The sequence below is a fragment of the Rhinopithecus roxellana genome, chromosome 7, assembly GCF_007565055.1.
Source record: "Rhinopithecus roxellana isolate Shanxi Qingling chromosome 7, ASM756505v1, whole genome shotgun sequence".
Lineage (NCBI taxonomy): Eukaryota > Metazoa > Chordata > Mammalia > Primates > Cercopithecidae > Rhinopithecus > Rhinopithecus roxellana.
This window is the reverse complement of record NC_044555.1, coordinates 3,774,166-3,797,981: the sequence shown is the minus strand read 5'-3', so window position 1 is coordinate 3,797,981 and position 23,816 is coordinate 3,774,166. Positions and strand designations below refer to the sequence as shown.

At 38.5% G+C, this 23,816-nt stretch overlaps 1 protein-coding gene across 3 annotated transcripts in view; it reads left to right on the top strand.

Annotated features, from left to right (window-relative positions):
* The window catches only part of DMD (dystrophin), a 2,245,117-nt gene that overhangs the window by 416,954 nt on the left and 1,804,347 nt on the right, over nt 1-23,816 (top strand). The gene's annotated exons all lie outside the window — the stretch shown is intronic.

Below are 23,816 nucleotides of genomic sequence, written 5' to 3'. Positions count from 1 at the left end.
ATTATATTACACTTAAATAACGTTGACTCTTATCTCTGGTGCTACATAATCATACCTTCCAGAGATAGCAATGACAGGGATAATAACATTGTGACCTCTACTCTTTTGCTTGCCCATGAAGTACACTTTTGCCATGCCAATTTTGAAATTGTAGCCTCTGTTCTCAATTCTTAAGGCTTTGCGACACTGTAAATCAGAAGTTGGAAAAGTGAGGTCAGTGGGATTGAAGATATTTGGGTAGAAGTTGTTCTACCATAGAAGCTGATAATTAAATGTTTTTTTGAATATAGAATCAATTTCATCAATTCTAAACCAGGACATCTTTCAATATTGGTGGCAGGTCCCATCAAGAAAAGCTCAAAAATGACCCAGAAGATAGCCGTTTGCCAGTGAATTTATTATCAACCAGAATCTTAGTCCTCAGTTTTGCAGACACAGAAGTCTGATTGCCTCAGATCGTCTAGCAGATCCATATTGGGGTGGGAGGAGTTAACTTTAAATAAGCTTAAAAAGTGATAGATAAATAAAAATGGAAATTCAGTAATTTTAAATGAGATAGAATACTCACGATTGACAAATATATTGCTTTTGATAAGCAAATGTACTTGGGAAAGCAAATGATAACAACACAAATGTTAGTTTGTGAAGTTGGAATCGGATTAAGTTGATTCGAAATGTTTCTTCTCCTTTGGATAATGCATGGCTGAGCGCTGAATGCTGTAACCCCTTTTTATTGCTTCTATACATGATAGTATCTCTCCTGTCCCTGCTTTTAGCTCTAAGGGAGAAACTGTATTAATCCTATGTCCTTAGTTGGCAGTATAGGGGAAGGTTACTTTACTATTGACCCCTAGTGCACATTTGTATGTTTTCTCTTAGTTCAGTGAGGTACAAAGGGCAGGCATAATGAAAATATGGACTTCAACCCCTGAGGATAAAGAGCTATAGTGTATGATTTTGAAAGATAAGTCTGTTAATATGTTTTTGTTTTTTGTTGAATCACATATGGTGGTCAGTTCCCATCATCAGGGTGTATATTCTAGTTATTCTTGTGTGTGTCCTACCGTTTCATAAAACAGTAGGAGAAGGTTTAAAATAGATATTTTTCTTATTAAGTGACAAAATGGCTTTTGACCTCTAGTACGCTTTTGAACTTACGGAATAAGAGGGCCTAAATGGGTGTCCACATGATAATCAGAAAATAGGTTAATATATACACCTATGTATATACACTACCCACAAAAAAATTAAGTAAATAAAAACAATTTTAAAAAGTACATTGACGTTCCTGTAATCAGAAAAAGTCAGGTACATGAATAGTGTATTTTATAGCTAAAAGAATCCGGTATGCCTAACTCCATATGCTCTCCTAACTGGGAAGTATATGTAGAAATGTATACTGTATAGCCTATAAGGTCACTATTTTATGTCTCAAACTTCAACAATTTAAAATCAACAAAATGTAATATGAAATATGGACTGATTAATGAAGATCCAGCCACTGCTTATGGTCTCGTTTTGCCAGTACAATCTCAGATCTGTAAAGCCTTTCTATTTATGGACTCTTCCAATTCAAAGAGCATCCTATCGCTTAAACAGGTTTCTTGTTTACTTACGTTAGAGGTGTTTATAGTATTCTCTGATGGTAGTTTGTATTTCTGTGGGATCAGTGGTGATATCCCCTTTATCATTTTTTATTGTGTCTATTTGATTCTTCTCGCCCTCATTATTTGTCTAGTGGTCTATTTTGTTAATCTCTTCAAAAAAAAAAAAAAAAAAAACTCCTGAATTCATTGCTTTTTTTCATGTCTCTGTCTCCTTCAGTTCTGCTCTGATCTTAGTTATTTCTTGTCTTCTGCTAGCTTTTGATTTGTTTGCTCTGGCTTCTCTAGTTCTTTCAATTGTGGTGTGAGGGTGTTGGTTTTAGATCTTTCCTGCTTTCTCCTGTGGGCATTTAGTGCTATAAATTTCCCTCTAAACACTGTTTTAGCTGTGTCCCAGAGATTCTGGTACATTGTATCTTTGTTCTCATGGGTTTCAAAGAACTTCTTTATTTCTGCCTGAATTTTGTTATTTACCTAGTAGTTATTCAGAAGCAGGTTGTTCAGTTTCCATGTAGTTGTGTGGTTTTGAGTGAGTTTCTTAATTCTGAGTTGTAATTTGATTGCACTGTGGTCTGAGAGGCTGCTACAATTTTCTTCTTTTGCATTTGCTGAGGAGTGTTTTACTTCCAATTATGTGATCAATTTTAGAGTAAGTGTGAAGTAGTACTGAGAAGAATGTATGTCCTGTTGATTTGGGGTGGAGACTTCTGTAGATGTCTCTTTGGTCCACTTGGTCCCAAGCTAAATTCAAGTCTTGAACATCCTTGTTAATTTTCTGTCTCATTGATCTGTCTAATGTTGACAGTGGGGTGTTAAAGTCTCCCACTATTACTGTGTGGGAATCTAAGTCTCTCTGTAGGTCTCTAGGAACTTGCTTTATGAATCTGGGTTCTCCTGTATTGGGTGCATATATATTTAGGATAGTTAGGTCTTCCTATTGCATTGATCCCTTTAGCATTATGTAATGACCTTCTTTGTCTTTTTTTATCTTTGTTGGTTTAAAGTCTATTTTATCAGAGACTAGGATTGCAGCCTCTGCTTTTTTTTTGCTCTCCACTTGCTTGGTAAATCTTCCTCCATCCCTTTATTTTGAGCCTATGTGTGTCTTTGCACGTGAGATTGCTCTCCTGAATACAGCACATTGATGAGTCTTGACACTTTATACAACTTGCCAGTCTGTGTCTTTGAATTGGAGCATTTAGCCCATTTACATTTAAGGTTAATATTGTTATATGTAAATTTGATCCTGTCATTATGATGCTAGCTGGTTATTTTGCTTATTAGTTGATGCAGTTTCTTCATGGTGTTGATGGTCTTTACAATTTGGTATGCTTTTGCACTGGCTGGTACCGGTTTTTCCTTTCCATATTTAGTGCTTCCTGAAGGAGCTCTTGTAGGGCAGGCCTGGTGGTAACAAAATCTCTCAGCATTTGCTTGTCTGTAAAGGATTCTATTTCTCCTTCACTTATGAAGCTTAGTTTGACTGGATATGAAATTCTGAGTTAAAAATTATTTTAAGAATGTTGAGTATTGGTTCCCACTCTCTTCTGGCTTGTAGGGTTTCTGCAGAGAGATCTGCTGTTAGTCTGAGGGGCTTGCCTTTGTGGATAAGCGGACCTTTCTGTCGGGCTGTCCTTAACATTTTTTTTTTTTTTTTTTTTTTTTTTTTTTTTTTTTCACAGTTGTTTTTATTTTTTTTTTTTTTTTTTTTTTTTTTTTTTTTTTTTTTATTATACTTTAAGTTCTAGGGTACATGTGCATAACGTGCAGGTTTGTTACATATGTATACTTATGCCATGTTGGTGTGCTGCACCCATCAACTCGTCAGCACCCATCAATTCATCATTTATATCATGTATAACTCCCCAATGCAATCCCTCCCTCCTCCCCCCTCCCCCCTCCCCCCTCCCCATGATAGGCCCCAGTGTGTGATGTTCCCCTTCCCGAGTCCAAGTGATCTCATTGTTCAGTTCCCACCTATGAGTGAGAACATGCGGTGTTTGGTTTTCTCTTCTTGTGATAGTTTGCTAAGAATGATGGTTTCCAGCTGCATCCATGTCCCTACAAAGGACACAAACTCATCCTTTTTTATGGCTGCATAGTATTCCATGGTGTATATGTGCCACATTTTCTTAATCCAGTCTGTCACAGATGGACATTTGGGTTGATTCCAAGTCTTTGCTATTGTGAATAGTGCCGCAATAAACATACGTGTACATGTGTCTTTGTAGTAGACTAATTTATAATCCTTTGGGTATATACCCAGTAGTGGGATGGCTGGGTCATATGGTACATCTAGTTCTAGATCCTTGAGGAATTGCCATACTGTTTTCCATAATGGTTGAACTAGTTTACAATCCCACCAACAGTGTAAAAGTGTTCCTATTTCTCCACATCCTCTCCAACACCTGTTGTTTCCTGACTTCTTAATGATTGCCATTCTAACTGGTGTGAGATGGTATCTCATTGTGGTTTTGATTTGCATTTCTCTGATGGCCAGTGATGATGAGCATTTTTTCATGTGTCTGTTGGCTGTATGAATATCTTCTTTTGAGAAATGTCTGTTCATATCCTTTCCCCACTTTTTGATGGGGTTGTTTGTTTTTTTCTCGTATATTTGTTTGAGTTCTTTGTAGATTCTGGAAATTAGCCCTTTGTCAGATGAGTAGGTTGCAAAAATTTTCTCCCATTCTGTAGGTTGCCTGTTCACTCTGATGGTAGTTTCTTTTGCTGTGCAAAAGCTCTTTAGTTTAATTAGATCCCATTTGTCAATTATGGCTTTTGCTGCCGTTGCTTTTGGTGTTTTAGACATGAAGTCCTTGCCCATGCCTATGTCCTGAATGGTACTACCTAGATTTTCTTCTAGGGTTTTTATGGTATTAGGTCTAACATTTAAGTCTCTAATCCATCTTGAATTAATCTTCGTATAAGGGGTAAGGAAAGGATCCAGTTTCAGCTTTCTACTTATGGCTAGCCAATTTTCCCAGCACCATTTATTAAATAGGGAATCCTTTCCCCATTTCTTGTTTCTCTCAGGTTTGTCAAAGATCAGATGGCTGTAGATGTGCGGTATTATTTCTGAGGACTCTGTTCTGTTCCATTGGTCTGTATCTCTGTTTTGGTACCAGTACCATGCTGTTTTGGTTACTGTAGCCTTGTAGTATAGTTTGAAGTCAGGTAGCGTGACGCCTCCAGCTTTGTCCTTTTGACTTAGGATTGTCTTGGCAATGCGGGCCCTTTTTTGGTTCCATATGAACTTTAAAGCAGTTTTTTTCCAATTCTGTGAAGAAAGTCATTGGTAGCTTGATGGGGATGGCATTGAATCTATAAATAACCTTGGGGAGTATGGCCATTTTCACGATATTGATTCTTCCTATCCATGAGCATGGTATGTTCTTCCATTTGTTTGTGTCCTCTTTGATTTCACTGAGCAGTGGTTTGTAGTTCTCCTTGAAGAGGTCCTTTACATCCCTTGTAAGCTGGATTCCTAGGTATTTTATTCTCTTTGAAGCAATTGTGAATGGAAGTTCATTCCTGATTTGGCTCTCTGCTTGTCTGTTGCTGGTGTATAAGAATGCTTGTGATTTTTGCACATTAATTTTGTATCCTGAGACTTTGCTGAAGTTGCTTATCAGCTTAAGGAGATTTTGGGCTGAGACGATGGGGTTTTCTAAATATACAATCATGTCATCTGCAAACAGGGACAATTTGACTTCTTCTTTTCCTAACTGGATACCCTTGATTTCTTTCTCTTGCCTGATTGCCCTAGCCAGAACTTCCAACACTATGTTGAATAGGAGTGGTGAGAGAGGGCATCCCTGTCTTGTGCCAGTTTTCAAAGGGAATTTTTCCAGTTTTTGCCCATTCAGTATGATATTAGCTGTGGGTTTGTCATAAATAGCTCTTATTATTTTGAGGTACGTTCCATCAATACCGAATTTATTGAGCGTTTTTAGCATGAAGGGCTGTTGAATTTTGTCAAAAGCCTTTTCTGCATCTATTGAGACAATCATGTGGTTCTTGTCTTTGGTTCTGTTTATATGCTGGATTACGTTTATTGATTTGCGAATGTTGAACCAGCCTTGCATCCCAGGGATGAAGCCCACTTGATCATGGTGGATAAGCTTTTTGATGTGCTGCTGAATCCGGTTTGCCAGTATTTTATTGAGGATTTTTGCATCAATGTTCATCAGGGATATTGGTCTAAAATTCTCTTTTTTTGTTGTGTCTCTGCCAGGCTTTGGTATCAGGATGATGTTGGCCTCATAAAATGAGTTAGGGAGGATTCCCTCTTTTTCTATTGATTGGAATAGTTTCAGAAGGAATGGTACCAGCTCCTCCTTGTACCTCTGGTAGAATTCAGCTGTGAATCCATCTGGTCCTGGACTTTTTTTGGTGGGTAGGCTATTAATTGTTGCCTCAATTTCAGAGCCTGCTATTGGTCTATTCAGGGATTCAACTTCTTCCTGGTTTAGCCTTGGGAGAGTGTAAGTGTCCAGGAAATTATCCATTTCTTCTAGATTTTCTAGTTGATTTGCGTAGAGGTGTTTATAGTATTCTCTGATGGTAGTTTGTATTTCTGTGGGGTCAGTGGTGATATCCCCTTTATCATTTTTTATTGCATCTATTTGATTCCTCTCTCTTTTTTTCTTTATTAGCCTTGCTAGCGGTCTGTCAATTTTGTTGATCTTTTCAAAAAACCAACTCCTGGATTCATTGATTTTTTGGAGGGTTTTTTGTGTCTCTATCTCCTTCAGTTCTGCTCTGATCTTAGTTATTTCTTGCCTTCTGCTAGCTTTTGAATGTGATTGCTCTTGCCTCTCTAGTTCTTTTAATTGTGATGTTAGAGTGTCAATTTTAGATCTTTCCTGCTTTCTCTTGTGGGCATTTAGTGCTATAAATTTCCCTCTACACACTGCTTTAAATGTGTCCCAGAGATTCTGGTATGTTGTATCTTTGTTCTCATTGGTATCAAAGAACATCTTTATTTCCGCTTTCATTTCGTTATGTACCCAATAGTCATTCAGGAGCAGGTTGTTCAGTTTCCATGTAGTTGAGCGGTTTTGATTGAGTTTCTTAGTCCTGAGTTCTAGTTTGATTGCACTGTGGTCTGAGAGACAGTTTGTTATAATTTCTGTTCTTTTACATTTGCTGAGGAGTGCTTTACTTCCAATTATGTGGTCAATTTTGGAATAAGTGCGATGTGGTGCTGAGAAGAATGTATATTCTGTTGATTTGGGGTGGAGAGTTCTATAGATGTCTATTAGGTCCGCTTGGTGCAGAGATGAGTTCAGTTCCTGGATATCCTTGTTAACTTTCTGTCTCGTTGATCTGTCTAATGTTGACAGCGGAGTGTTGAAGTCCCCCATTATTATTGTATGGGAGTCTAAGTCTCTTTGTAAGTCTCTAAGGACTTGCTTTATGAATCTGGGTGCTCCTGTATTGGGTGCATATATATTTAGGAGAGTTAGCTCTTCCTGTTGAATTGATCCCTTTACCATTATGTAATGGCCTTCTTTGTCTCTTTTGATCTTTGATGGTTTAAAGTCTGTTTTATCAGAGACTAGGATTGCAACCCCTGCTTTTTTTTGTTCTCCATTTGCTTGGTAGATCTTCCTCCATCCCTTTATTTTGAGCCTATGTATGTCTCTGCATGTGAGATGGGTCTCCTGAATACAGCAGACTGATGGGTCTTGACTCTTTATCCAGTTTGCCAGTCTGTGTCTTTTAATTGGAGCATTTAGTCCATTAACATTTAAGGTTAATATTGTTATGTGTGAACTTGATCCTGCCATTATGATATTAACTGGTTATTTTGCTCGTTAGTTGATGCAGTTTCTTCCTAGCCTCGATGGTCTTTACATTTTGCCAAGTTTTTGCGATGGCTGGTACCGGTTGTTCCTTTCCATGTTTAGGGCTTCCTTCAGGGTCTCTTGTAAGGCAGGCCTGGTGGTGACAAAATCTCTAAGCATTTGCTTATCTGTAAAGGATTTTATTTCTCCTTCACTTATGAAACTTAGTTTGGCTGGATATGAAATTCTGGGTTGAAAATTCTTTTCTTTAAGAACGTTGAATATTGGCCCCCACTCTCTTCTGGCTTGTAGAGTTTCTGCCGAGAGATCTGCTGTTAGTCTGATGGGCTTCCCTTTGTGGGTGACCCGACCTTTCTCTCTGGCTGCCCTTAAGATTTTTTCCTTCATTTCAACTTTGGTGAATCTGGCAATGATGTGTCTTGGAGTTGCTCTTCTGGAGGAGTATCTTTGTGGCGTTCTCTGTATTTCCTGAATTTGAATGTTGGCCTGCCCTACTAGGTTGGGGAAGTTCTCCTGGATGATATCCTGAAGAGTGTTTTCCAACTTGGTTCCATTTTCCCCCTCACTTTCAGGCACCCCAATCAGACGTAGATTTGGTCTTTTTACGTAATCCCATACTTCTTGCAGGCTTTGCTCATTTCTTTTTCTTCTTTTTTCTTTTGGTTTCTCTTCTCGCTTCATTTCATTCATTTGATCTTCAATCGCTGATACTCTTTCTTCCAGTTGATCGAGTCGGTTACTGAAGCTTGTGCATTTGTCACGTATTTCTCGTGTCATGGTTTTCATCTCTGTCATTTCGTTTATGATCTTCTCTGCATTAATGAGTCTAGCTGTCAATTCTTCCACTCTTTTTTCAAGATTTTTAGTTTCTTTGCGCTGGGTACGTAATTCCTCCTTTAGCTCTGATAAGTTTGATGGACTGAAGCCTTCTTCTCTCCTCTCGTCCAAGTCATTCTCTGACCAGCTTTGATCCGTTGCTGGTGATGGGCTGCGCTCCTTTGCAGGGGGAGATGCGCTCTTATTTTTTGAATTTCCAGCTTTTCTGCCCTGCTTCTTCCCCATCTTTGTGGTTTTATCTGTCTCTGGTCTTTGATGGTGGTGACGAACTGATGGGGTTTTGGTATAGGTGTCCTTCCTGTTTGATAGTTTTCCTTCTGACAGTCAGAAGGACTCTCTGTTGGTCTGTTGGAGATTGCTTGAGGTCCACTCCAGACCCTGTTTGCCTGGGTATCAGCAGCAGAGGTTGCCGAAGATAGAATATTGCTGAACAGCGAGTGTACCTGTCTGATTCTTCCTTTGGAAGTGTCCTCTCAGGGGTGTACTCCACCCTGTGAGGTGTGGGGTGTCAGACTGCCCCTAGTGGGGGATTTCTCCCAGCTAGGCTACTCAGGGGTCAGGGACACACCTGAGCAGGCAGTCTGTCCGTTCTCAGATCTCAACCTCCGCGTTGGGAGATCCGCGGCTCTCCCCAAAGCTGTCAGACAGAGTCGTTCGCGTCTGCACCGGCTCCCGCTACTTCCCCTGTTGGTCTTCAGCTGTGCGCTGTCCCCAGAGGTGGAGACTACAGAGACAGGCAGGCTTCCTTGAGCTGCTGTGAGCTCCACCCAGTTCGAGCTTCCCAGCGGCTTTGTTTACCTACTTAAGCCTCAGCAATGGCGGGCGCCCCTCCCCCAGCCTCGCTGCTGCCTTGCGGATAGATCGCGGCAGACTGCTGTGTTAGCAGTGAGGGAGGCTTCGTGGGCGTGGGACCCTCCCGGCCAGGTGTGGGATATATTCTCCTGGAATGCCTGTATGCTTACAGCGCAGTATTGGGGTGGGAGTTACCCGATTTTCCAGGTGTTGTGTGTCTCAGTTCCCCTGGCTAGGAAAACGGATCCCCCTTCCCCCTTGCGCTTCCAGGTGAGGCGATGCCTCGCCCTGCTTCAGCTCTCGCTGGTCAGGCTGCAGCAGCTGACCAGCACCGATTGTCCGGCACTCCCTAGTGAGATGACCCCAGTACCTCAGTTGAAAATGCAGAAATCACCGGTCTTCTGTGTCGCTCGCGCTGGGAGTTGGAGACTGGAGTTGTTCCTATTCGGCCATCTTGCTCCGCCCCCCCACAGTTGTTTTTATTAATACATTTCCAACAGTTGTGTGGCAGAAACTCTTATTCCATATCTATGTGAATTCTTGGCATAATCAAATTTTAGATATTAGCTAATTTAAATATATGAATGCATATATACAACATTTTTATTGTAAAATGTACATAACATAAAATTTAACATTTTAAGTGTATTTAAATGTATAATTTAAATACACAGTGGCATTAACTACAGTCCCACTGTTGTGAAATCATCAGCATCCATCTCTAGAATTTTTTCCTTCATTTCAACCTTGGTGAATCTGACAATTATGTGTCTTGGGGTTGCTCTTTTTGAGGAGTATCTTTGTGGTATTCTCTGTATTTCCTAAATTTGAATGGTGGGCTGTCTTGCTAGGTTGGGGAAGTTCTCCTGGATAATATCCTGAAGAATGCTTTCTAACTTGGTTCCATTCTTGCCATCACTTTCCAGTATACCAATCAAACCTAGGTTTGGTCTTTTCACATAGTCCCATATTTTGTGGAGGCTTTGTTCATTGCTTTTCATTCTTTTTTCTCTAATCTTCTCTTCACACTTTATTTCATTAAGTTGATCTTCAATCTCTGATATTCTTTCTTCCGCTTGATCGATTGAGCTATTGATACTTGTATATGCTTCATGATGTTCTTGTGCTGTGTTTTTCAGTTCCATCAGGTCATTTATGTTCTTCTGTAAACTGGTTAGCAATTTGTCTAACCTTTTTTCAAGGTTCTTAGCTTCCTCACATTGGGTTAGAACATGCTCCTTTAGCTTGGAGGAGTTTATTACCCACCCTTCTGAAGCCTACTTCTGTGAATTCGTCAAACTCATTCTCCGTCCACTTTTGTTCTCTTCCTGGTGAGGAGTTGTGATCCTTTGGAGGAGAAGAGGCATTCTGTGTTTTGGAATTTTCAGCCTTTTTGTGCTGGTTTTTCCTCATCTTTGTGGATTTATCTACCTTTGGTCTTTGATGTTGGTGAACTTCAGATGGGGTTTTTGTGTGAATGTCCTTTTTGTTGATGTTGATATTCCTTTCTGTTTGTTAGTTTTCCTTCTAATGGGTCCCTCTGCTGCAGGTCTGCTGGGGTTTGCTGGAGGTCACTCCAGACCCTGTTTGCCTGGGTATCCCCAGCAGAGACTGCAGAACAGCAAAGATTGCTGCCTGTTTCTTCCTCTGGAAGCTTCGTCACAGAGGGGCACCTGCCAGATGCCAGCTGGAGCTCTCCTGTATGAAGTGTCTGTCGACCGCTGCTGGGAGGCATGTCCCAGTCAGTAGGCACAGGGGCCAACCCACTTGAGAAGGCAGTCTGTCCCTTAGCAGAGCTTGAGTGCTGTGTTAGGAGATCTGCTGCTCTCTTCAGAGCCAGCAGACAAGGACATTTAAGTTTGCAAAAGCTGTGCCCACAGCTGCCCCTTCGCCCAGGTTTTCTGTCCCAAGGAGATGGGAGTTTTATCTATAAGCCCCTGACTGGGGCTGCTGCCTTTCTTTCAGAGATGCCCTGCCCAGATAGGAAGAATCTAGAGAGGCAGTCTGGCTACAGTGGCTTTGCTGAGCTGCAGTGGGCTCTGCCCAATTTGAACTTTTCAGCGACTTTGTTTACACTGTGAGGGGACATCGGCCTACTCAGGTCTCAGTAATGGTGGACGCCCCTCCCTCCACCAAGCTGGAGCCTCAGGTCAGCTTCAGACTGCTGTGCTGGCAGCGAGAATTACAAGCCAGTGGATCTTAGCTTGCTGGGCTCTGTGGGGGTTGGATCTGCTGAGATAGACCACTTGGCTCCCTGGTTTCAGCCCCCTTTCCAGGGGAGCGAATGTTTCTGTCTCGCTGGTGTTCCAGGCACCACTGGGGTGTTAGACTCCCACCCAATAATAGTGGGAGACTTTAACACCTCACTGTCAATATTAGATCAATGAGACAGAAAATTAACAAGGATATTCAGGACTTGAGCTCAGCTCTGGACCAAGCAGACCTAATTGACATCTACACAGAACTCTCCACCCTGAATCAACATAATGTACATTCTTCTCAGCACCACATCGCACTTATTCTAAAATTGATCACATAATTGGAAGTAAAACACTCCTCAGCAAATGCAAAAGAATGAAAATCATAACAGTCTCGCAGACCACAGTGCAATCTAATTAGAAGGCAGGATTAAGAGACTCAAAAGCACACAACTACATGGAAACGGAACAAACCTGCTCCTGAATAATGAAATTAAGGCAGAAATAAATAAGTTTTTTGAAACCAATGAGAACAAACACACAACGTACCAGAATCTCTGGGACACAGCTAAAGCAGTATTCAGAGGGAAATTTATAGCACTAAATGCCCACAGGAGAAAGCAGGAAAGACATCTGTGTTAGATATTTCCCCTAATGCTGCCACTCCCCTAGCTCCCCACCCCACAAAATGTCCCAGTCTGTGATATTCCACTGCATCCATGTGTTCTCATTGTTCAACTCCCATTTATGAGTGAGAACATGCAGTGGTTGGTTTTCTGTTCCTGTGTTAGTTTGTTGATGGGTGTAGCAAACCACCATGGCATGTGTATACCTATGTAACAAAGTTGCACATTCTGCGCATGTATCCCAAAACTTAAAGTATAATGTAATAAAAAGTTTCTTAAAGTTTACTTATGGCTGCAAATAAGATGAGGATTCAGCGTAAGTCTTATGTTTTTAAAATATGCCAATTCTTGCCATTGTGTTAGGGAAACCCCCAAATACACATTTATACATTTTTGCCCAGCATTTTTCAAGAGATAATCTCAGTGATGATTCAAAGAAAAAAAGAAGTAAATCATAAGAATTTTTATTTACTGATTTCTTAGTCACGAAAGACAGAACACCATCTCTTGAAGTCTCAGACTTAGAACACTCTCTTCAGTAGATTTTCCAGGTAAAATTCATGATTCATGCCTGTATAGTAATTGCTTTTGTGATGTTTATATTTTTATTTAACCAGATATTGGTTCTTGAGCTTCTGCCTGATGTCAGCTAATCTCCAAAGAAATTTCATTTTAAATCGGTTATGCTCCTTAGGAGAATAATGAAACGTTTGGGGAGAATTTTATTATTGGGGAATTGAAGCCGTATTTGGTTTAAAAAATACCTGCCAAATAATGCTTTGAGAATTTTAAACATATGCCTTGTTGATGGAATTGCTTTATAAATTAAGAAGTCATTGAAACATTGTAGGATTTCATATATGGAATTCGATATGCTTTGTTTGGCCTTAACTGGTGTTTTGAGGCCTGAGGTTTGGTTTTAAGTGGAATTGCCTTTTAAAATGAATAGCAGTAGGCATTAGCATAAGCAATTTCAGGGGCTGTTTCTAGTGTGTTTAAATGTTAACATATGCAAAAATAAGTACATCTAGGGTAAACTTAATAAATCATGTATGTTTATGCTCCCAGATAATAGGTATATCTCCTTAACAATATGCTTTTGTGAATCAGACAATTCACTTGCCATTATGATTTCTCTATAAGATAGTACATTCTACATGCGTTGGTCGTGGGTTTTCATATACGTTGTTTGTTTCTCTGGGTTTCAAACCTACTGGTTTCTTTGCCAGTCCAAAAAAAACAAAAACTAAAAAAACAAAAACAAAACAAAAACAAAAAACTCCCTGTATTGAGAGTGCTTTGTAAGCTTTCCCTTGTGAATAACAAAGTGAGGATGTTCTCTTTAAAGGAATTAAAAAAAAAAAAAAAAAAAAATCAGGGATAAAACATTGCGCCTGTTCTAGATGTCTTTTGAATATTAGTGTAGAAAGTCATTTCCATTTAGGATATGAAATATGATGTGGAAATGCTCTTATTTACCAGGGTAACTTTAGAACAAAAATGAATAATGACAGTCACATCTGACCAAAAAAGAAAGAAGACTAGGACTCAAGAGAAATTTTTGTATCCTCAAAATGACATTGACAAACCAGTTAGGGTTTGGTTTTAATCCACTTTATTTTGACTTCCTGAGAATGGTGACATGGATTCTATTTTCTGCTCGGCTAATTCCTGCATCACTCTTCAGTTGTTTTTATAGCCGCCTTTTCCAAGAATTAGCTCTGCCTATTGGAAAGTTTTACTCCTGGAGTGAATGGTTTCAGACTTGACTTTGTATGCATGCATGATTTTAACCTATAAAAATAATCATGGAGAGATATATAGAATTTGCTATAAAAGAGAAGCATATCTTTAAGGCCTCTTATGTTGGGTTTGATATCAATTGACTGAACAAGGGCCATTTTAACTTTTTTCCATCTCTGCTGTAATCATCACATTTTGATACCATAATGGCAAGAAATGTTAATAAGTAGTTTACACTGGTTAAAATTAAGAGGGTTAATTCTCAGGAGGATTAGAGTTCATTTAAAGAAATACTTTTGTGAACATAAACACTCGTTTTGTATCATTTAGATTTTTTTTTCTAGAACTCAGAGTACCTTGTTTTCAGAAAATCTAATGCAATTGCAATATATTGGTGTTCCTTCTCTATATATGGTATTTCAACTAGAAATTATTACTGTAAATATTTCAGACACTCTAGAGTCAAACTCGGCAGTTGAAAATGTATTTTCTATGTATTTAAGAAAATATTTCACCGACATTTACATGAATGAAAAATGGCCATTGCCTTTTTGATGGCAAAGTAATATATACCAAATAGGTGTGATACAGATGACTATATTAACATTCAGATATTTTTGTAGCAATTTCCTCTTCCCTGATGGAGAACCTTGAAATTGCTCTTCATAACAAAAATTAAGACATAAATGTTAACACGTATTTCCCAGTGGCCTAAAAGAAGAGACATCAGAATATTCCTGTGTGTTTTCTTGATGTTCTGTCTTCTACATTTTTCTCAGTTCAGATATCATAGAAAACTGAGTATTTTCTGGGCAATTGGAACCAATCACTAATAAATGAAAGCAATTTTTGTTCTCCTTATCCATTTCAGTTGTTTAGATGATAAATAATTGCATGTAACTGTCCCAAATTCACCTACTTAGGTAAAAGAGACCTGAAAAGTATTAAATATGATATTTGTGTGTGCACACACCTGGCTTGAATTTACACTTTATGACAAATTTTGGTATTTTCTACCAATCTTTCACATTCTTCTATGATTTGTCACCATTTTAACTTTATGGAAAATAGCCAATTTATGATATCTACCTCACCTAGGAACTCATTTGTTAAAGTATGGTTAAGTAAGAGTTTCTTACTCATTTGGGGACTTTAAATGATGAACTATAATCATGTGATTGAAGATTTGCGTGATGGGTTAGGTTCTATGCCAAATTTGTTCAGAAACACTTAAATATAATTGTTACCTAGATAAATGAGAATCTCTTTTTAGTTACCTTACCAGGATTATTTTCACAACTTTTTTTTTTTTTTTAATTACAGGGGAAATGTAACATCTTTGGCCTATACAGTGACATTAAATGATTTTTGAGTGATTGACAAGACATTAATAAATTATTTCAATAATGAGAAATGCAGCCATGAGGTTCTAATGCTAAAGGATGTATAATGTATATTTTGCTGATAGTTGGAAAATTTACTTCACTGTCTTCAAAATGGAGTTAACTGTGTTTCATAAATAATTATAAATGATATCACAGGGCTGAGTGCGATGGCTGACACCTGTAATCCCAGCACATTGGGAGGCCAAGGCAGGAGAATTGCTTTAGGCCCGGAGTTCAAGGCTGTGATTAGCTATGATTGTGCCATGACACTCCAGCCTAGGCAAAAGAGCGAGATCCCGCTCCCCACCCCACAAAAACAAAATAAGACATCACAGAACCTGCAAATGAATATCCAAAAACCATAAAACTGGGTACTGGGAAAATAGATATTAGGCTGGTACATATGTTTTCCAATGAAATAATTTCTATGTATAAAATGCATGTGACGTTTTATAGCTGGAATATGAAATAATGAAAATATACTATTTTACAACACTATTTGGGTAAAATAATGATAAACTAAAGTCTTGGTTGATGTGATTTAAATCTTAGGGAAATTTAATTCTCATACAATAGGATTTATTCCTTGCAGAGGGAAACCAGAAGCTTTACAGTTGTCTGGTGATTTTATTTTAAAGTAATAAGCTATCCTGTTAGATTTATTCTCTTTTTAGAACATTTATTTTTATTGATGCATAACATTTTACATATATGTACATGTGATATTTTGTTACATGCACTGAATGTGTAATGGTCAAGTCAGTGTGTTTGGGGTATTCATTACTTTGAGTATTTATCATTTTCATGTGCTGTAAACATTTCAAGTTCTCTCAGCTACTTGGAAATGTACATCATATTGTTGCTAACTCTAGTCACCCCTTTCTACTGTTGAACATTAGAATATATACCTTTCAACTAACTATATGTTTGTACCCATTAAATAACCCCTCTTTATATTCCCTTCCTACCCTTCCTAGCCTCTCGTATCTTATACTCTCGGTTTCCATGAGAACAACTGCTTTTTACACCTATATATGAGTAAGAACATGTAAAATCTGTTTATCTTTGCCTGGATTGTTTCACTTCATAACCTGCAGTTTCATTCATGTTGGTGCAGATGGATGAAGAGTATTCCACTGTGTATATGTAACACATTTTCTTTATCCATTTGTTCTCTAAGTGACACTTAATTTGCTATTATAAGTAGTGCCTCAATAAACATGAAAGTACAGGTATGCCATGCATATATTTTTCCTGATAGCTAGAAAAGTATATGATTGCTTTCCCTTTACATAAATACTTATTAGTGGGATTACTGACACATATCGTATTTCTATTTTTAGGTTTTTGAGAAATCTCCTCCATACTGTTTTCAATAGTGGCTATACTAACTTGTATTCTGAACTACAACAACGTATTAAGAGTTCCCTTTTCGTTGCACCTCATCAACGTCTGTTATTTTCTTGTCTTTTTAATAGTCATTCTAACTGGGGCAAGATGATAGTTGATCATGCCTTGATTTGCATTTCCCTAATGATTAGTGATGTTGAGCATTTTTTCATATGCCCATTGGTCATTTGTCTTTTGAGAAATATCTATTCATGTCCTTTGTCTATTTTAATGTGATTTTTTTTTTACTGTCAAATTGTTTGAGATCCTTGTATATCCTAGATATTAGTCTCTTGTCTGAATAGTTTACAAATCTTTTCTCCCATTCAGCAGGTTGTCTCTTCACTCTTTTGAGTGCTTCCTTTGTTGTACAGAAGCTCTTTCATTTATTACAGTCCCATTTACCTATTTTTGTTTTCGTTGCCTGTGCTTTCGAGGTCGTAACCGTATGATCTTTGCCTAGACCAAGGTCCTGCCTTGTTTTCCCTATGTTTACCTCTTGTAGTTTCAGTTTTCGGTCTTATCTTTAAATCCTTAATCCATCTTGAGCTGATTTTTCTAATATGGTGAGAGACAAGGATACAGCTTCATACTTGTGCATCTGACAATCCAATTCTCAGCACCATTTGAGGAGGACGTCCTTTCCCCCAATGTATGTTCTTGGTGCTTTAGTCAAAAATAAGTTGGGTGTAAATAAGTGGATTTAATTCTCAGTTCTGTAATCTATTCTGTTGTTCTATATGTCTGTTTTTATACCAGCACCTTGCTGTTTTGTCAAGTAGTGTGATTCATAAAACTTTGTTCTTTTTGCTCAGGATTGCTTTGGCTATTCAGACTCTTCTGGTCCCATACACATTTTACGATCACTTTTTTTCCATTTCTGTATTCTGATAGCGACTGCATTATTCAATGTAGAATGCTTTGAGTAGAATGATGTTAATAACATTAATTCTTCTGACTCATAAACGTGGAATGACTTTCCATTTATTGGTGTACTCTTCAGTTTGTTTCATCAGTGTTTTGTATTTTATATGGATCTTTCCCTCCTGGGTTAAATTTATTCCTAGGTATTATTTCCAGCCATTGTAAATAGGTTTGCCTTCTTGATTTCTTCCTCAGCCAGTTCATTATTGGTATATAGAAATGCTACTGAATTTTGTGTGTCGATTTTTGTATCCTGCAACTTTACTAAATTTATTTATCAGATCTGAGAGCTTTCTGGTGAAGGTGTAGCTTTTTCTAGCTGTAAATTATTAGCAAAGAGCAATAATTGGACAACAATTTCTCCTGTTGGGATGCCTGTACTTCTTTCTCTTACTCGATTGCTCTGGCTAGGACTTCCAGTACTGTGTTGAAAAAGAGTGCTGAAAGTGGGCGTCCTTGTCTTGTTTCAGTTTTATAGGGAGAAGTTCTTCAGCTTTTCCCCATTCAGTTTGATATTACTTGTAGGTTTGTCATATATGGTCTTTATTATGCTAATACATGTTTTTTTTTTTTGTATGCCTAATTTGTTGAGAGTTTTTATGATGAAAGGATGTTAAATTTTATGAAAGGTTCTTTTGTGTCTATTGAAAGGATGTTTTCTGTTTTTCATTCTCTTGATGTAATATATTTATTGATTTATGCATGATGTATCCTTGTATCGTTGGGATAAATTCCACTTGATACATTTTTTATGTTCTATTGGATTGCTAGCATTTTGCAGAGAATTTCTTTTTTTTTTTCTTTCTTTTCTTTTTTTTTTATTATACTTTAAGTTCTAGGGTACATGTGCATAACGTGCAGGTTTGTTACATATGTATACTTATGCCATGTTGGTGTGCTGCACCCATCAACTCGTCAGCACCCATCAATTCATCATTTATATCATGTATAACTCCCCAATGCAATCCCTCCCTCCTCCCCCCTCCCCCCTCCCCATGATAGGCCCCAGTGCGTGATGTTCCCCTTCCCGAGTCCAAGTGATCTCATTGTTCAGTTCCCACCTATGAGTGAGAACATGCGGTGTTTGGTTTTCTGTTCTTGTGATAGTTTGCTAAGAATGATGGTTTCCAGCTGCATCCATGTCCCTACAAAGGACGCAAACTCATCCTTTTTTATGGCTGCATAGTATTCCATGGTGTATATGTGCCACATTTTCTTAATCCAGTCTGTCACAGATGGACATTTGGGTTGATTCCAAGTCTTTGCTATTGAGAATAGTGCCGCAATAAACATACGTGTACATGTGTCTTTGTAGTAGAATAATTTATAATCCTTTGGGTATATACCCAGTAATGGGATGGCTGGGTCATATGGTACATCTAGTTCTAGATCCTTGAGGAATTGCCATACTGTTTTCCATAATGGTTGAACTAGTTTACAATCCCACCAGCAGTGTAAAAGTGTTCCTATTTCTCCACATCCTCTCCAACACCTGTTGTTTCCTGACTTCTTAATGATTGCCATTCTAACTGGTGTGAGATGGTATCTCATTGTGGTTTTGATTTGCATTTCTCTGATGGCGAGTGATGATGAGCATTTTTTCATGTGTCTGTTGGCTGTATGAATATCTTCTTTTGAGAAATGTCTGTTCATATCCTTTCCCCACTTTTTGATGGGGTTGTTTGTTTTTTTCTCGTATATTTGTTTGAGTTCTTTGTAGATTCTGGATATCAGCCCTTTGTCAGATGAGTAGGTTGCAAAAATTTTCTCCCATTCTGTAGGTTGCCTGTTCACTCTGATGGTAGTTTCTTTTGCTGTGCAGAAGCTCTTTAGTTTAATTAGATCCCATTTGTCAATTTTTGCTTTTGCTGTCGTTGCTTTTGGTGTTTTAGACATGAAGTCCTTGCCCATGCCTATGTCCTGAATGGTACTACCTAGATTTTCTTCTAGGGTTTTGATGGTATTAGGTCTAACATTTAAGTCTCTAATCCATCTTGAATTAATCTTCGTATAAGGGGTAAGGAAAGGATCCAGTTTCAGCTTTCTACTTATGGCTAGCCAGTTTCCCCAGCACCATTTATTAAATAGGGAATCCTTTCCCCATTTCTTGTTTCTCTCAGGTTTGTCAAAGATCAGATGGCTGTAGATGTGCGGTATTATTTCTGAGGACTCTGTTCTGTTCCATTGGTCTATATCTCTGTTTTGGTACCAGTACCATGCTGTTTTGGTTACTGTAGCCTTGTAGTATAGTTTGAAGGGATGTTGGCGTGTAGTTTTTGTTGCATAATTTTCTGGGTTTGGCATCAGGGTAATGCTGGCTTCATAGAATGAGATGGGGGAATTCCTTCCTCTTCAATTTTTTTGGAACACTTACAGGAGAATTGGTAAAGTTTGGTAGAATTCAGCAGTAAAAACATCTGGTCCTGGACTGTCTTTGTTGGGAAACTTTTTAATATTACTGATTCAAGCTCATTACTAATTACAGGTCTGTTCAGATTTTCTATTTCTTCTTGATTCAACCGTGGTTGGTGGTATGTGTCCAGAAATTTATAAATTTCCTCTAGATTTTTAGATTTTTAGTTTATTAGTTTACAGTTGTTCATTATAGTCTCTGAACTTTTCCTATAGTATCAGTTATAATGTCTCCGTCTTCATTTATGATTTTGAGTCGTTTTGTTTTTTTTCTTGGTTAGTCTAGCAAGTGCTTTATTTTCATCTTTTCAAAAATCAAACTTTTCATTTCATTGATACTTTTTTTTTTACTCTCTATTTTCTGGAGTTTTGCTCTGATTTTTAGGATTTCCATCCTTCTAATTGTGGGTTTTTGTTTGTTTCTTTGACTAGCTCCTTGAAGAGTACATTGTTAGATTGTTTGAAATACTTCAACGTTTTTGATGTGAGCATTTTTGCTGTATACATCCCTCTTAGCACTGCTTTTGCCATATCCCATAGGTTTTGTTATATTTTGATGCTCTTTGTTTCAATAATTTTTTGAAAACATGTCCTCAATTTTCTTCCTTGACCCAAAGGTGATTCAGGAGTATGTTGTTCAATTTCCATGCTTTTGTACAGGTTCCAAAGTTTCTCTTTTTCTTATTTGTGTTTTGAAAAGATACTTGAGATGATTTTAATGTTTTATACATTCATTAAGACATATTCTGTCATAACATATGGTCTATCCTGAAGAATGTTCTGTGTGCTTATGAGAAAAAAAGTGTGTATGAGTGTTGAATGAATTGTCCTATAAGTGTCTGTTAGGTCTATTTGGTCTAAGGAGCAGTTTCAGTCCAAGGTTTCTTTGTTAGTTTTTTTTTTTTGTCTAAATGATCTAATGCTGAGAGGGGTGTTGAAGTCCTCAGGTATTACTGTATTGGCATCTAGCTCTCCCTTTAGATCTAATACTTGCTTTATATATCTGGGAGCTCTGGTGTTGCGTGTATGTATGTTTAGAATTGTTATATACCCTTGCTAAACTTATCCCTTTATCGTTATATAATGACCTTATTGTTTCTTTTTACTGTTTTTGACTGAAAGTCTGTTTTATGTAAGCATGGCTACTGCTGCTCACCTTTGTCTTCGGTTTACATAAAATAACCTTTTCCATCCCTTTACTTCAAATCTGTATCTGTCTTTACAGGTGAAATGGGTTTATTTTAGGCAGCATATTTTTGGGTTGTGTATTTTTTAATCCTTACTGCCATTTTAAATCTTTGATGTGGAATGTTTAATCAGTTTACATTGAACATTATTACTGACACGTGAGGGCTTATTCTTTTCATTTTATTAATTGATTTATGGTTGTTTCGAGTATTTTTTGTTTTTTTTCTCGTCATTATAGTGTGGTATTCTGTAGTGGTAACATTTGAGTAATTTTTCTTCTTTTTTTTTGTGTTTGCTCTACTAGTTTTTATATTTTTATGTGTTTTCGTAATGGTAGTTGTCATTCTTTCACTTCCAGGTATAGGACTCCCTTAAACGTTACTTGTAAGGCCAGTATCGTGGTGATAAATTTCCGCAGCTTTCACTTATCTAGGAAGTGTTTTATTTCTCCATGATTTATGAAGGATAACTTGGCTGGGTACAGTATCCTTGGCTGGCAGTTGGTTTCTTTCAGCATGTTTAATGTAACATCCCGTTCTTTTCTGCCCTGTAAGGTTTCTTCTGAGAAATCCACTGTTAATCTGATGGAGGTTTCTTTATAAGTGGCTAGGTGCTTTTCTCTTGCTGTTTTTAGAATTTTCTTTTTGTCTTCGACTTTTGAGAGTTTGGCTATAATGTGCCATGGAGAAGAGATTTTTGAATTATATCCCTTTTGAGATCTTTCAGCATCCTGTATCTGGATGTCTAAATCTCTTGCTAGACTTGGGAAGATTTCATCTATTACTTTGTTAAATAGGCTTTCTAAACCTTTAGTTTTTCCTTTACCTTCTAGGACATAAAAAATGCAAACATTTCATGACTTTATGGTGCCGTATATGTCACATAGGCTTTGTTCATTAAAAAAAAAAATTTTGCTATTTTTTGTTTGAGTAGGTTATCTTGAAAGACCTGTTTTCATGTTCTGAAATTCTTCTGTTTTATCTAGTCTACTCTTCAGTCTTTGGCTTTGATTCTGAATATATATAGTAGTATAGTTCCTGTATGATTTCTTTGGATGTAAACAGTATGGTGTCTGTAACTTCCTCAGTAGCTTAGGGTGCAGTTGTTAGCAGAAGCTGTGATGAAGTTTTGCTGGTGACTGGTACACCAAGCGGGCCAGTCTTTAGGCCCCAGTGGTGGCATCAGTGGGTTGAGCATGCCTGTCCTCAGGCCTCAGAGCAGTGTACATTGGCATTGATGTTAGTGTGTCCAGGCAGGCCAACTTTTTGGCCTGTAGGTGGCTTGCTTGGTTTGTCAAGAAAAGCATAGGTGGGCTGGGTGGGTACACAGGTTCCCAGCCCCGGGGCAGCAAGCATGGTGTGGGTAATAGCAGTAGTGGGAGGGAGCCTCTGGAACGCAAGCAGTTCATGCTGGTGTTGGTGATGGATGCAACTGGCAAGCCAGTTTCTAGGCCTGCAAATGATGTATGTAGGTTGATGCTAGCTTTGGTGGTAGTGGAAGGTTGAGTGGGTCCAAATTCAGGGCCCAGGAAGACTAGTCAGGTGCCAATGGTGGTAAACTGGGCTGGGAGACCCCCAGGTCTCTAGACAAGTTTTCATGTACTGGGGAATTTGGAAGAGCAGGGCTGGGAAGACCTGACCTCAGGACTTCTGGTGGTGCATGCAACCATTGGTTGTTGTAGTCGAGGGGCAAGGTGCTCCCCAGATCCCTTGTGCAATGCTTAGGTGGAAGGCAGTGTTGGCTACACTGTGGCCCTACTACTGGAAAGGGTAAGGTTGCTTTCCTTGGGAGCAGCCACCAGCAGTTGGCTGGGTAGCCTGTGCATCACTTGTGTCTCAACTCCACTGCAGTTGACAGTGACAGCATTTTCAGGCAGTGGAATTTGTCTTCAGTGCGCATGAAGTTGTGTGGCCATCCCTCTGTTGGGGAGGGAAGGGTTGCTGCCAGTGGTTCCTGCCTTGGCCCCAGCAGCTGCAGCCATGGGTGGGGAATATCATTGAGACTCCAGGAATGTGGACATATGGGAGATGTTTAGTCCTAGGTCAGGACATTGACTGGTGAGGGCTGGGCTCTCAATACCAGGCCATGTTGCAGCTGCTTAGGACTCTGAAGTTTGTGGGACCCAGCATGGGCTTCTGTGAAGTGATACCTTTGCAGAGTATCTAGACAGCTGTGTGTTTGCAGGCCCACATGCGTTGAGGGACTCTCCCTTGGCTAGGATTGTAAGAGTCTTGTACAAGAATGTGGACCCCTGTGTATCTGACTAATTCTCTCCCCATATTAGAGAGTCTCTCCAGGCTCCTAGCCAATCGCAGCTGGATAGACTGCTTCATTTCCTTCTTTTTTCTTGCTGTTAGTGCTTTTCATTGCTTCTCTGTTGAATTTCAGTGTTCTCTCTTAGTTAATGAATTTGAAGTATGATTATCTACTTGGTACTTTGGTTCTTCTCCATGGAAGAGGTGAGTAACAGGTCCATCAATTCAGCCATTCTGAAGCCCCAGATTTTTTGTCTTACGGCAATCGTGTGGGGTTAGTGGATCATATGCTATCCAGTTGAAAAGTGAGAAAACTGTTTAAACTATTAAATTATGAGGAATTTTATATATTATTACAATTTAATAAGGTGGTTGAAGCCAGTGTTTTTACTTTTTGGAAATAATTATCCTGTAATATCATTCCTGTGAGATATCAATATTGCTGAATAAACTTTTGCTTCAAATCAAAGCATATTTTCCCCCTACATTTTTTCTAATTTATCATCAGTGATGTAAACTCAAATTTGCAAAGTTCCTTTTGGTAGAAGAGCGCAAATGTTTAAGTAGGGCAGTCTTATTCTAGATAATTTCCATACTTTATCTTACGTCTTGTACACAACAGTTCCAGGAAAGTTCATCCTTATTTTATA